Genomic DNA, 14520 nt, shown 5'->3' on the forward strand with positions numbered 1-14520 from the left:
TTCCTCCACTGATGCTCGGCCCGCTCCATGTTCATTTGGAAAAGTTCTACTCAATGGATCCTCTTCCTTCAATCCCCCCAAATGGCTTGGCCCACTGCCTCCTCCCTTGATGCCTGAGGGGAATGGAGGGGGTGGGGGTTCTGGCAGTAAGCCTGTCGTCTTCCTTTTTTCCATCCTCCCTTCGTCTCATCCCTCACTTTCTACCTGGGGTCGGTCGCTCTCCTCTCCCCCCACCTGCTCCTGTTTTCTCCCCGTCCACCTCTCGTCCTCCCCGCCTCCATTCACCCCTCGCCCCCGCCCGCGCCCCTCGCCTGCTCCTCGGCTGGGCTCAGGAGCGGCGAACAGGTGTTGTCTCCTTTTGATTTGGGTGCTTTCGGATTAATGCTGTCAGCTCAGCTGTTAAAACAACTGCCACCACCAGATGCCAGTCAGTTTGAGGCTGGAGTTGTCACCTACACACAACTTCTCACACACACACACACACTTGTTCAAACATTCTCAGATGTAAGCGTGCAGAACAGCGTGCGCACATCTTCTAGCACATGCCCTCTGGGCTCGCCGTAATACCGACAACGCAAATCAGCTGTTGTTTGTCGGTCTTGTCAATAACCAGAGTGTTGGTTCGGGTGTGCTTTCCACAACATCCCCGTCAGCGGCTTTGGAGATGTAGGATGCTCATTAATAATCCATCAGAGTCAGTCTAAACGGCAAGATTTGGTCTTTATGGAGCTCTCTTTAAGCATCTTTTCAACCTCTTTTTGTTTGACAATCGCTACGGAGCCAAATCAGGGCCATAAAGATCTGAAACACAAATAAAACAAATTGAAAAAATATCCCAAAAAATGTAGAATGTCTTAAACTTTTTGCTATTCTAAAATAAACTTAATTATTTTCGGCTTCAAATGTTTTTCAGGTATCAAAACTCAAAAAGCAATGCTTGTAAAAACAAAAAAAGAAAAAGAATAGGAAGAGCAAAAAATAAACATCAAGTACAATCAAAATAATAATGTTGCTAAAAGTCAGCATAAGAAAAAGAAATCAAACCTGAAGAAACTGCTGTGTTTACTGTGTGGTCCAACTCACATTCAATGCGTGAGAAAAAGTTCAAGAGCAACCGCACTACCCATCAGCCCACGGGAGATAACTGGTGCTAAAACAGTGTTTTAGCCATTTTATGTAAGCATAAGGACGTTTCTACCCCTGTCTGTAACACAATAAGATGGCGCTTTGAACGGACTAGAACAGCGTTTTGGACGTACGGTTTGTACGCAATAAAACTCTGATTTTTACACCCGTCTTGGAACAACTTCAGACTATGATAGCACAGACTATACAGACATTTTCTGACTGTAATTATCACAGTTCTCAGAGTCAGTGAACGCACCAGGACTGAAGTCACCACCCTCATTGATTTTGATTGGTCCTTCGTGTTAACAAGTGTTAACGCGCCACAACGGGGCCATTAGTTTAGAAACTGAAATTTTCAGATCTGAAAATGAAAAAAAAGAGTGGAAAGTAAAAATACATTTGAAACTGAAAAATACGTTTTGAAATTGAAATTTGGAGTTTTGAAGCCTAAAACTCAGTCACGCCATGATCTGCAGCTCCAGTATAAAAGCCCCGCCCATCTTTGATTCTGTTACTGTAACTCTACTGCTCAGTCCGCCTCCACTAGCCCCACCCCCTTTTTTTTAGAATAGCAAAAAGTTTGGGACATTTTACCCTTTTTTTCTTGGCCAAACACCAATATGTTTTTAATTTGGGTTTCAAATCCCAATTTGGCTTCATACATCCCTCTTGAATCTAGACTGGTAGATGGTCTAGTTGGGTTTATCAGCATCAGTAAGAAGAGCGCAGCAGCGATGGCCCTCACCCTTAACACCAGAGCTTTAGCAGTGTCATGTTCTTCTGACAACCACAACTCTTCAACCATCTACACGATTCATGGAATTCTAACAGGTTCTGAAGCTCAGAAAAGTTTTCCATCTTTGCTCTGACAGTAGTGAAGTGCTTACACAATCGACAGGAATCAGACGTTCTGTCGGGGAGAAAAACAGCTTAGTCCATTGTGCAACGCTTAACGCTACGCATCTGTTCATTATCTGTATGAAGCTGAAATGAAAAGTTGTTTGTGTTTTGCGTCAGAATCAGCTGATTCACGCTGATGGTGTGAACGGTCGAGTTACAGCCGGTCAAAGAAGCAGCGCGTGTTATTGAGGTGTCGGCAGAGTAAGTGTTAAAGGGTTAAAAGGTTGAGCACATTTACAAAGACTGCAGAGAACTCAAGAGTCATCAAGATCAGGGGATTATACTGAATGAATTCATCAAGTTCTTCTTCAGGCTTTTCTCTTCAAATCTGGCAGACATGTGTAACCTCCAAACTAAAGACATAAAGATATTCCCTGATCTGTGTTTTTACATTTGATCCCAACCACAATATGAACTAGACGTGCGCTCATGTGATGACCCTCAGTCGACATGCCTCATGGGAACATGCAGGTCTGACGGTCATACACCTGAGTGATCTGAAACCCTGGACCTGGCTCAAATGAGAGTAGTAGTGACGGTTTTGAGACTAAAAGTATTTGATGCTCTGTTTTTGAACTTGTGTCATATTAAACTTGTACCAAACTATTTGGCACATTAAGTGAAACAAAAGAGAGACTTTACTATGTGTGTTCACAGTAACTCTAGAACTTGTTTGTGACATGTTAGCCACATTAGAAGCATTAGCCATTTTAGAGCAGTGAAAGTTGACGCGTTAACGCGTGCGATTAATAAATCATAATTACTTTGTTAATATGTGTTAATGCACTCAGGCGTCCTGCTGTGCAGCTGTGAGATCAGAGTAATAAAACTCTGTCTAAGATAACTTGTTTTACATTCTGTGATTGAGATTTTATTAGATGAAAGAGATAATATGGCATTTATTTGTAGTTTTTGGACAAAACCAATCTTCTATTTTAATAAATAAGGTGAAGAATGAACAAAAATCTGAAGACTTCCTCACCCACCCGAGAGCAGATTCCAGCCGAGCCGACCTGAAACCCAGCTGGATCAAACTTTTCCCCCAAAAATGGTGTTATCATTTCTCATAAAGACAATGTACGAGAAAAAAAAAGAAAATGCTGAAAAAAAAAGTGATTAAAAAAAAAAAAATCAGGAAAAATGTAAAACAGCAGTGCTCTTAGAAGAGAGAATCTTTTTTGGTCTTCCTGTGTGACTTTAGTCTGGATTATTTTGTATTTTCATTCAAAAACATGTTGATTAGTTTGTTGACAAATTTTATTCTTGTTGTTTTTATAAAATTACACATAAAACTTAATAAACATTTTTGGGGTTTCCACAACAAAATGAATCCTCCTTGTTCCAGACAGAATTTTCATTTTTTGCATATTTTTATGTCTGGTGTGTGAATACAACATGGGAAAATGACAAAATAAAGGAGAGGTTGTGCTAATTAAAATGATACCAAATCATCAGCAGGTAGTCTTTCAAATCGAAAATACAAATATAGACCAAAACTGAGTTTTAGAGCCTGGGTTAGAAAGGGTTTAAAAATAAATGTTCTTAATTTACTATTTTGTGAGTGATTTCACATTATGATCATTTGCAAAAAATAGGTGGCTGACAAATACTGTATCTAAAAAAAATCAAATGAGATTAATCGTGATACATTTTTTCCAGATTTGCGATTAATTGGTAATTTTTTTTTAATTGATTCCTGACTATAATATATATATTAAGGCTTTTAGGTGAGCCTTACAGTGTAGAAAATACAGGACTGAAGGACTGATTAACAGTTTAAAAACTGCTGGTTTGTAGCTTCAAACGAGTACAATTCAATTCAGGTTTTTTCTTAAACATCAAATTTATAATTGAGATCATGTCATGGTAAAACACAAAAGAATATAATTAAAAATATTCATTTTACTATATTGTTTGAGCAAAACAAAAACAAAAAAATCCCCCTTTAATGTTGGAGCTGTTGGTGGGACAGGAAACAGTTCTCACTCGTGGAACTAGAGTAACTCTTCTATGACTTATGCAATGAAGTTACAGTAAAACATCGTCTTACCTGGAGCTAAATCATTGGTGGTTATTATCATCAGCTTTATTAAATTAAATGTGGTCCAAATCTTTCCCTTAAAAAAATGAACAAACAAACAAAACAAACTCCTAAAACTTTTGTTAACATTGTGGTTTAGTGTCTAAAATGGTGTTTTTAGTTCCAGCTGCTTTCAGTCCCCATGGTAACAACGACCAAATCTTGGCTGATCGTGATGTTTGGATGATATGATCAAAAAAGGAAGAATTTAATTTTCCTCACAAATCCATATCAGTAAAAAAAGAGGGTGCAGGAAAATCATTTTTTTTTCTAGAAACAATAAGTACGTCAGGCTCATGCATGTGCTCATGCTACACACCTCCTGTTTGAGCTCCTCGTGTTTTGGTCGGTTTGGGTTTTCAGATTAGAGACATCAGCAGGAGTTTGGTTGGAAGGTTTCCAGATCCTAGACTTGAACTTTGCTGCATTCCTTTGGGTTTTGCTTTACACTCTCCGGTCTCGTCTTGACCTTTGTTCCTCCGGTGGATCTTGAGCCGATATGACTCGGAGGCTAAGCCTTCGTGTGTTTAACCTTTCAATCTTGATTTCTTCTCTTTTTAGACTCTTTGGCCTGAGACTTTCCATGTGTTGGAATGCTGTAATATTCACATTTTGCATTTATTGGTTACACTGTGACGTCTGTGTAGATGTAAGACTGCCTGAATCAAGCCTCCCACACCCACAGCCGGCTTAATACCAGACAGCGGCCTATATTTAGTGTCTTTGTTGTTGAGAGAAACGATTAGCATTAAATATCAGTGATCAATGGGGTGCAGACGATATCAGCTCTGCTGTTTCAAGCTGGGTGATGCGGCCTGTTGGCGTCTGGTAGGCTCCGTAGCAGTCGTGCCTCGACCAGTTGACAACGTCTGTCCGTCGTTGCAGATTTGGTCTCGCCTGTCTTTACCCCCTCCTCCTCGCTGTCTGCGTCTCCTTCTTCCACTGAGCATCTCGCTTGGTTTTTTTTTTTTGCTGCTTCTTGCAAACCAAACTGGTTCAGCCGTGTTTGTTTGTGCGCGCTTCACACTCGGCCCGACTTGTGATGTAGTTCAGGAACTCGTCCACACTAAGACATTTGTTCGTCGGGGCGTGTTGCTCCGTCTGACACACTCTTACACCAAGCGCACACACGCCCAACACTCCGGCTAACACTGGACCTACTGTAGCTGCCGCTCCTCCCAGCCTCACCTCCGTGTCCGTTTACAGAGCCAACACAGAACACGCGCTCCAAAGCCGTTTGCTCCAGCTTCTGCAGATAACGCTGCATCGGCGCGCTGTGTTGAACTGTACTAACTTGGTTAGACCCCACGGCTGAGCCAACTGCAGTTAACACGCTGCCCACTCAGAGAGTCATGGGTGCTTTTCTGAAGGAGGGTGAAAGAAGGAACATATAGAGAAAAAACACAAGTCTTGCCAAGAGTGCTTTATTAAAGCATGTGCTCGGAGAAAACTCATGAAAGCAACTGAAAGCCGTTCTGTTGGAAGAGTTGGAGGGCCGGACGTTCATCACGTACAGAAGAAAATAGGATCCAGGACACGGGTACGAGATTTAGGAGAAATGGAAGGAACGCATTAAAATACGGAGGCTCTGAATTACCAGCTATTAATTGTGATATTGAAATATTCTTTTTTATACCTTGTTCTCTATACAGTGTTCTCTCTCTTTTAGTTTTATTCCGTAAAGTCGGATCCGGGATGTGAAACTCCTCACCACACACTTTCTACACTTTTCTCAGACAGATGAGAACATTTTCACACGTTTCTCTCTTGTTGAAGCTCTCAAAGTTCAAACATCGTGGAGTATTAAGTCCCGTGTTCACAAAATCCTTAAAACTTCACAAACCACAGAACCACAATTTAGCGATGGAGCATAGTATTTCAAATTTCTGGAAGTATTATACACGGTTTTCATAGAACTAAATGGTTTCAAAGGTAAAAGGATTTGAGTTCTTAACTCTGTCAGATGTTTTAATATGTCAGAATGATTGAAATACTTCTTGTCAGGGTGTTTTCTGCCTGTTTTTTAGATTCATTTTAGTAAGTACACTCGTATAACACAAACGAATGGATCCTGATGGTTAATGGATCCCGGATGAACCCCCAATTTATGTTACACCTCATTTGTGTCTAGGGGGCTCTGGGGCATAACATAAAGGGAATTAAGAAAAATGTAAAACAAATACACAAAGAGTGTCTCCATAAAAGATAAATAAAAGTATTTACAAGAGACAGTAACCGAATGTGAAGCAAAAGTCTTCAGGGTGAGAAGGCCAAAATAACAAACAAAACCCCAACTAACTGAAACCCAGGAAGCTTACCTGCAAAGATGGACACCCAAAGATCCTAAAACACACAGGAGTCCCACTCTGACAGGAATACACAGAACAAAAAAAACCAAACCAAATACGGCCACAGCTGTAACAGATGAGAATACGTTTTTATTTTGTTGCAGATTCTCAACTAAATCTACCGTAATCATTTTTTAAAAAAATTGTAGGTTGTAACATAATAGTGATGAGGTGACGGCATTAAAAGACATATTTTTGTCATTATTTTTTAACCTTATTAATCCTGTAAAGCCCACTGCACCAAAGAAATGACAAAAAAATCTGTTTTTTAATTAAGAAGTTTTTTAATACTTTGATGAAATCTACAAGAAAAAAGAAATAATTGCAATGTTTTCGTATGACATTTAGATAGTAATAAGTATGATAAAGTGAGTGATTTAAGTTATGCAGCAACAGTTTTTAAAGATGCAAAAATATTGACATCGGCGTTCAGTTAAAAGGCACTTTATTTACCCACTGTCTCAAAATGAATCCACATGTGTTTGATATTATGTAACAGTTTATAAATAATTAATTATTAGCAAATTTTACATTTTTTTAATGCAGAAAACAGTTGTTTAAAAAAAATAAATTATAAATAAATTATTCTCTTCATAAAGTTTTGAAAAAATTGGCAAAACATTTTCTGCCCAAAGTGTTTTTTTGAGAACCAGCCATTTTGAAATGACCAGGAAAAGCCCTCTACTGCCCCTAGTGGAATCAAGATGAACTGTCGGGCAGAAAACATAGACTAAAGTATTATTTTTAGGACAGTTGGGATCATGTTAATGAGCTAGGCATCTCAGGAATATGTCTATCAAATGTGATGAAAATGGTTATATACGATTAAAAAAACAAAACTTGGAAAAAAAAAACCCTCCAGTAATCTGTGTCTAACTGCTCTTATCCTTTCATCATTTCTCCTAGTTGGGCTTCAATTTGGTTAGTCACAGATGGCTAAGTGATCTAAATGAGACCTAACCAGCAGCATCCGTCGATGCTGACGAGATAGATCTAATCGGCCAAACCCCAAACTTCTTTTCCTTGCCTTAAAGCGTTGAGCTTTTGCCAGGACGACTTTGGAGTAGAAACAGATTGACTAGACGAGACATTCATGTTAGTGAATAATTGGAGCTCAGCGACTCGTAGGAGTCGGACGGAGCAGGCGCACACACGGTGGTCAGTACTGCATTCCGCTGCTGTTTGGACGGGTGCTGCCATTGAACTAATGGATCTCACATGTCTGTCATCCTGTCTTTGAGCTGCACTCAGGACAATGCGAGCTATTCTGGAGGCCCTGCAACACGCTGCGTCCTAGGCTGATCCATGCACAGATGGACAAAACATTCGCACATAGAGGAGAGAGATGAAAAAAGAGGGAGATGTCGAGACTCGAACAGAGGGAGACGGTTGTGTGCGTGTCTGCTTGTCAACAGTGTTCACGTAAACTGGAATAGGCGGGCCCGCCTCCGCCGTCCGGCAGGGCCACCTTAACGGCGAGCCAACTGTCAATCAGGCAGCAGAGACTGGGCCAAAAATACAATAGCGTCAGGGAAAAAGAGTCACACACACAACTGTAAAAGTGAGTAAAGTCACAGCTCAGCACAGTTTGAAAAGGCTTCCAACATGCAAGACAGCATTAGTGTGTCAGGAGCGGCGTGCTGCTCTGTCCGTCTCTCTGTCATCGCTTTGACAGGCAGACGAAAAATGTCATGGCTGGCGATGAAAATGCTGCTGTGCGGCTGTGTGTGTGCGGCGTGCGCCACTAATGCGTGGGTCCATTCCCCCTTCTTTGTACAACGGCCCGACACACAATGTCTTCTTTTGTTGTTACGTTAAAGTGATGCAATAAAGCAGCGCAGTGACAAGGACGGCCCGAGGGCTGCAGCAGCCACCGCGCCTCGGAGTGTGCGCCCGCGCAGCCCGCCGAGACGGGAGCGCTGAAGAGGGGCTATTGCCACGAGACAGATTGCAGATGTCATTTTCCATTACAGCAGCCTGAGCCCACTGTGTGCGACACACACACACACACACACACACACACGCCTCGGCCCACTTTACTGGATGCTCCTGACATGGAGAGATGTGACTGCATAAAAGTGCTGACCCTCGTTTAAGTAACCCTCTGCTCATCATGACTCCATGTTTTCCCTCCTTATCTGATTGGCTGGTGTGCAGGGAATTGGTGGGAACTGGATTTAAGTCCACACTATAAGAGGAGAACTCGCAACGTGTTTTTACATTTATTATATTTCACTGCAACCGTCACTTAAATTATACTCCAAATGACCCTCACCTACATATGAGGCAGAGCGCTCACAGATGAAGAGGAGGGCTTCATCTGATTGGTCAGATGGGTAAAGGGCTCTATTTGATTTGTTAAGGGATCGTTTCAGCGTGTGTAGACATGTAAGGCAACTATTGCTATTATTTAGGATACACAGATTGCACAGGTTATTATTGCAATACATTTCTTATGTAAAGGCATTATCATATTTTTTTAAATAAATTAAATTGTCACCAAATGTTAGATATTTTCATGCTTTGGTTGAACCTCAAATTCTCCAGATAAATCAGCTCCCATCTCAGCAACAGGCCAAAATGTTGTTGTGCTGAGAGCATTCTTGACCTATTGTTGCGCCTGAGCCGCTGTTATCTATTCAAACGCCTCTTGCGAGGTTCTGTTTGTTAACTGGGCAATTAACAGGCAGTATTTGGTGGTTATCGGCACTGCGGCAGACACTTGGGCCTGTAAAAAAAGTAGGAGGCAGTAAAATGAAAATGGGATCTGTTTTCGATCCCATACTTCGTCCCTAATAAGGTGCTGCAGTGGCGGTTATCGAGGGCTGAGCAGAATTAGTCCACTGTGAATTCAAATGTCTAGATGCTATCAAACAGCCATATAATGATAATGGAGGTCACAAAAGCAATTGGGGAAACAGTGTGTGCCAACACGCCAAAAAAAAGAAATATTTCTCCATCAGTCGAGACAGCATTAAGATGCTATCTCTAATTCCACCAGCAGTGAAACGCACCAGAGAAGTGAAAAAATGTGAATAAAAACAAACAACAGGAAAAAGTTTTTAAGCGGCGACTTTCTCGAATGTCGCTCCAGATTTTGCCCTTCATCGTTCTTTCACAAGGTCGCGCCCTCTCCGCTGCTATTTCTGACTGCCAGTGTGTGGATCTGGCTCGCTGAGATTTCATGCCAGTGTAAAAATTGGCTGAGGGTTTGGTTCAAATCAAATTGGACATAAGCACCCACAACACCATCTGTTAGGGAAAGGCAGCGGAGTGAAGGGCAGAAACTCTGCATTTAGATAAATGGATTTTCAATTTATGAAAGCGTTGACTGACGCTCTTGTGAAATTTTTCACTTTGTGGCCTATTCTCAGAGCCTCCCATTACACGCTGCTATCCATACATGCAGCCTCTAATATTAGAATCTGCACAAAAATTGGACTTCATCCGGCAGTTTGTGATAATTGAAACCCGCGTTAGCATATAGAAGCGTGTCTTAATGGGTGGGGGAGGGGGGAGTCTCAGGTGTGCTGGCAAACATTTGAAGTTTTTGCTAACAGGTGTGTCGCTGTCTAACGAAGGCCCGGCTGTGGTCGTGGCTTTGGGGGAGGGCCATCCGCCCCCCGATGCCTCCACTCCAGAACTTCCTTCACAAAGTGAGCACATTTAGGAGTGACTGTGCAAGGGCGCGCCAAGTTCCTTCATTTTTGCGTTTGAGCGTGCGCGCTGGCTCGTGCACCCCCCTCCCCCGGCCGCCGTCTGCAGAGTGGGTGTTTATTAATAACCGAAGTTGGAACAGCTTCTGAATGAGGAGTCGGAGTGAAGACGGGGCCGAGCGGGGACCGCGGCGGACACCGTAGCCATCCTCTGCTTCAGGGAGAGTGGAGTGGTGGTGGGGGGGGCTGAAGGGGGTTAGAATGTGAGGAGGGAGAAGGATTTTAATGTTTACACTGAGGCTCGGCCACCGCAGCAACTGTTGCCAAGCGCCTTCCTCCCCAACAACAAGCCCGTAATTGGTACTTTTAGCAACTAACCTTGTGGAGGTGGTGGTGGAGTGAGGCGGGATTGGACAAAAAGCTTTTTGGTACATCTCCTTTCTGTACCTCCCAAGCTGCCACAGATCACCCGTGCTCTGTTCTTCTCTTCTTTTTCTGTTTTTAATTCCTCCCTGAAAAAATCGGTCCGAATTCTTGGCACGGCTTTGGGACAATTGGACCGTCTTTAGAAGGAATCAATAAAAATGTGTCCAGACACATGGCCCAGCTCACCCAGACATGAATTGATCATCAAAATATCAACATCGTCGTAAACGGGGAATCCTGGCGCCGCCGCCGCCGCGGGCGTGAGGGGAGCAGCCAGACTGAAAGGAGAAGAGCCGCAGCATCACGAGTGTAAATAAGCAAAGATGCATTTTAATGCCGTTCTGAGGCTTATTGGAGCTATTTGAGCATGAAAGTTGGCTTTTTACAGCTTTGTTTTTAACCGTGATCATTAAAACCGTACGAACAGAGGTGTTACAACTGAACAACCACTAATAGTGATGCTTTTACTGTGGCATGTAGTACAGGTAATTGTTTGAGCTAAAAAAATAAACATTTTGTTCTGTTAATGACAGCTAAATAAAGCCCTGTTTTACTTTACAGCAATGAAATATATGTTTCAGGAAATGTAAGACAATAGACATCTTGCAAGCTGGATTTTATTTGAAAACGTTCCTTCTCAGAATAATCAGATTTTCTAGTTTTTTATATCGGTTTTCAAAAATATAAGCAACATACATTTTACTTGCTATGTTATGATGGTAGGCTGAGGCTACATATGTGGTGATGTCACTGATGATCAGCTGTCAGTCTGAGCACACAAAAACATCAAGTTCCATGTCTTTGAATTTCCCCATTTTGTTCTCCAAAATGACAAACCCAGTTTTCATGATGGTTGCAAACGGCTCCCTCTTGAGCTGCGTTCACACCAGACATGTGACAGGTGTTTAAGAACGCATGTTTAGTCCTTGATGTTCACACTGGACAAGCAGGGAGGGTCTCTTCTTCCTTTTGTTTTTCTGCAGTTCACTAGCGCATGTCCACCAGCTCCTGCTGAAGAGGCTCAGTGTGAAATGTGGAAGAGGTACAAATGTGGTGAATCTACATCCAGACTTTTCCTTTAACAGCTCTATTCCAACAAAGGAAAAACTTGATAGAATTCAACACAAACTGCATTTAGTCATTTCTCCTTCAGGATCAGTTTTGATACGGTTGGTCCTTCTGTGGATGAAGCAGGAGTTCGACCTGGTTTACTTTCAACGCACGTTCACCGAGTGCGCGTTCTGTACCTGGAGCCTGAAAACAGTCGCAGAAACTTGCGCAGCATTTCTGTGTGGTTTGATGGAACGTGACTGCTTGAATGTGCGTTAGTGGTGGGAATATAGCTTCAGAGCTCCACCCACTTACAACTACTTGCAGTATTAGCCATGCTAACAAAGTTAGCATTAGAAATCAAAGGATTTTTTTTATTCAAAAATGGACAGATTCCACCAAACTGCTTGTTATGAATGTAAAAACGGCGTTCTCGCCAACATTCCAGACAGTTTTCGTGTTTTGTTGTAAAAAGAAAATGTTTGGTCAGCCGCTGTTAGACTTTAGGGTGATAGTATAGTACTTATTTCCTGGTAGTTAGGTATCTGGAGAACACTTGTTGTCCCAACACTGCCTTGTAACTGTTTACCATTAACACTTTTTTAATTTTGGCCCCTGATCCTCATCTTCACCCTGTAGTTTTAAAAGCTGTAACTGTTGACCTAATCCAAAGGTTTTGACTGTGGGACACTAGTTACACCTCCCTGCAGTGGATCTCCACTTAAGGACCCGTTCATGTGCTGAACTGTACATGTGTAGGTATGGGAGAAATACCCCTCCTAGGTTAACTGACAATACAGTTAATAGTGGGAGCTACCCTCTAGAAATGACCCTTGATAGACTAAATCCTCAAAGTAATTATCTGTACATGTTTACAGGAATTCTAGATGTTTTAAAGCAGTGAAACTCCTCACTATGCTCACTTTTTTCAAACAGACATGAACATTTTCACACTTTTCTGTGGTAGAAAAATACGTCCAGGATTGTGGAATGAAAACAGAGATCTGCTTGTAGATTTATGTAAACTCGGTCAAATGAACGCATCCTGTACGAGGGGACACGGCACTGGAGGAGATTGCTTTACAGGGTCTGGAGTCAATCAGGACCCAGTTTGCATAAAAATACATATATACATAAATATATATCATTAAAAACAAAGAGTGGTGAGATATTTGTGATTTTCTTTCTTTCCTCGTTTCAACCTTAAACTGTTCTCTTCAGCGTGACTGGGCGGTTGAGTTCCCCTCACACTTGGCCTCTGCTGCTGCATCCTGTCACCTCAATACTTCAGTGTTCGGGTGGCAGCCTCACACAAACTCCACCAGTTCTGGTATAATTGCTTATTCAGTGCTGACCCCCTGTTCATTTTGGGAGGAGGAAGGGGGTGGGGGGTGCTGAGGCTTGAGCCTCCTAATTTTTGCCAAGGCCGAGTTAATGTGATGCCTGTTTTTAAACCCTAGTTCTGTGAGTCCTCCTCCTCCTCGGCTCCGTTGTCCTCCTTCATCCTCCGCCCTCCTCCGAGCCCGGCTGGGCCTGGCGCTGGCACAGAGATCCCTTTGTTCCAAACCCGAGGGCCCGGGCTCGCTGTGTCTCTCAGTACCCCCCCTCCCCAGCCTCTTCCCTCTAAAGGTCTCCACTCTTCACAAATATGAGATAATAGGAAAAATAGAGCTGGCTGCTGGCGGTGACTCAGGGCGAAAAGTGAAAAAATAGAAAGCGAGATGGATGGTATTGTTTGCGAGGTCAGTCGGAGCGAGCTGGACCCTCCTCCCGCTCTCCGCTGTGGATTCAGACGCAGTGTTGGGGGGATCACAGTTCGTCTCTCTGCAGGTGGACGGGGTTGTTTTGGCTGGGCTGCAGGGGCAGCAGCTTGACTCCGTTTGATCCAATGAGCCAAAATAATAGCCGATGATTCTGGAGTTATTGTCAGTGGCTTTTTCCCTGTTCTTTTGCGATTTTCCCAGAATCCTTGTCGGCCATGTGGGATCAGAAAATCACCCTCAGATTAATTTATGCACAAGTACAAAAGCAACGAAAAAAAGAGGCTTTCACAAGTGTGGGATCCTTTTTAGAGAAGAGAAGATGTGAGAAATGCACAGCACATCCGGACATCTGGGGTTTTGATATTTTATGCCATCATACAGGTTTAATAAGGAGCTGGAACAAACTAATACGGAATGAATACGCAGTACTTGGACATTTTTTTCAAGCAGCCGGATTAGAAAAGAACGACCGAGACTTAACATCTCGCTGTTGTCAGCAGGGTGGACAGACGCCCCACCCTTCAAACCAGCCACACACGTCAGGAGGAGGAACGCCCGGAAAGTGTGCCGTCCTCCTGCTGACGGGGTGTAGGACACTGATGGAAGCCGTTCCCTAACTTCTAATGCGAGTCGTGGTTGTTCCGTGAAGAGTCCATTGATGCCTAAGACGTGAAAAGCTCTTTCAGGAAGTGGTTTGCAGCGGAGCGTCCCGCATCGGTTGGAAACTAAAAACTAAAAACTGGTTTTGGTGTTTTTTAAAAAGTTTTGGGTTGTTTTTCCTTCAATCAACCCCAAATCAATCAGCATCTGCTCATACAAAAACCCCTCCTCGTATGCCTCCTCTCCTCTTCCTCCTGTCCATTTCCTCCCATCTCGTCGCTCTCCACACAATAAAAGAGCCTCTTGGCTTTTATTAATAGTTAAAGTGGCCCCGGCCTGTCACAGGGGACAATGGCTGCATCCCTGTTAATAAATAAAAATAATAACTAGGAGATGGAGACGGAGAGGCAGCGCGTGGAAGGAGAGCAGCGACACGGCCATTTGTTGTTCCCTCTCACTTGTCAAAGCTCTTTGGCTTAAAAGCCTCTGTCATTGTTGAGGTAGAGGGGGAGGGGGGCAGAGGAGGAAGCAAAGGAGCACGGAGGGCTAATAGCACCTGTTGGGGTGAT

The 14520-nt window shown here is 42.9% G+C and overlaps 1 protein-coding gene across 3 annotated transcripts in view; it reads left to right on the forward strand.

Moving 5' to 3' along the window:
• Nucleotides 1-14520, forward strand: part of sox5 (SRY-box transcription factor 5) — a gene marked incomplete in the record, with an annotated part of 113754 nt that overhangs the window by 29369 nt on the left and 69865 nt on the right.

The sequence above is a fragment of the Oryzias melastigma genome, linkage group LG23 (genome assembly GCF_002922805.2).
Source record: "Oryzias melastigma strain HK-1 linkage group LG23, ASM292280v2, whole genome shotgun sequence".
Classification (NCBI taxonomy): domain Eukaryota; kingdom Metazoa; phylum Chordata; class Actinopteri; order Beloniformes; family Adrianichthyidae; genus Oryzias; species Oryzias melastigma.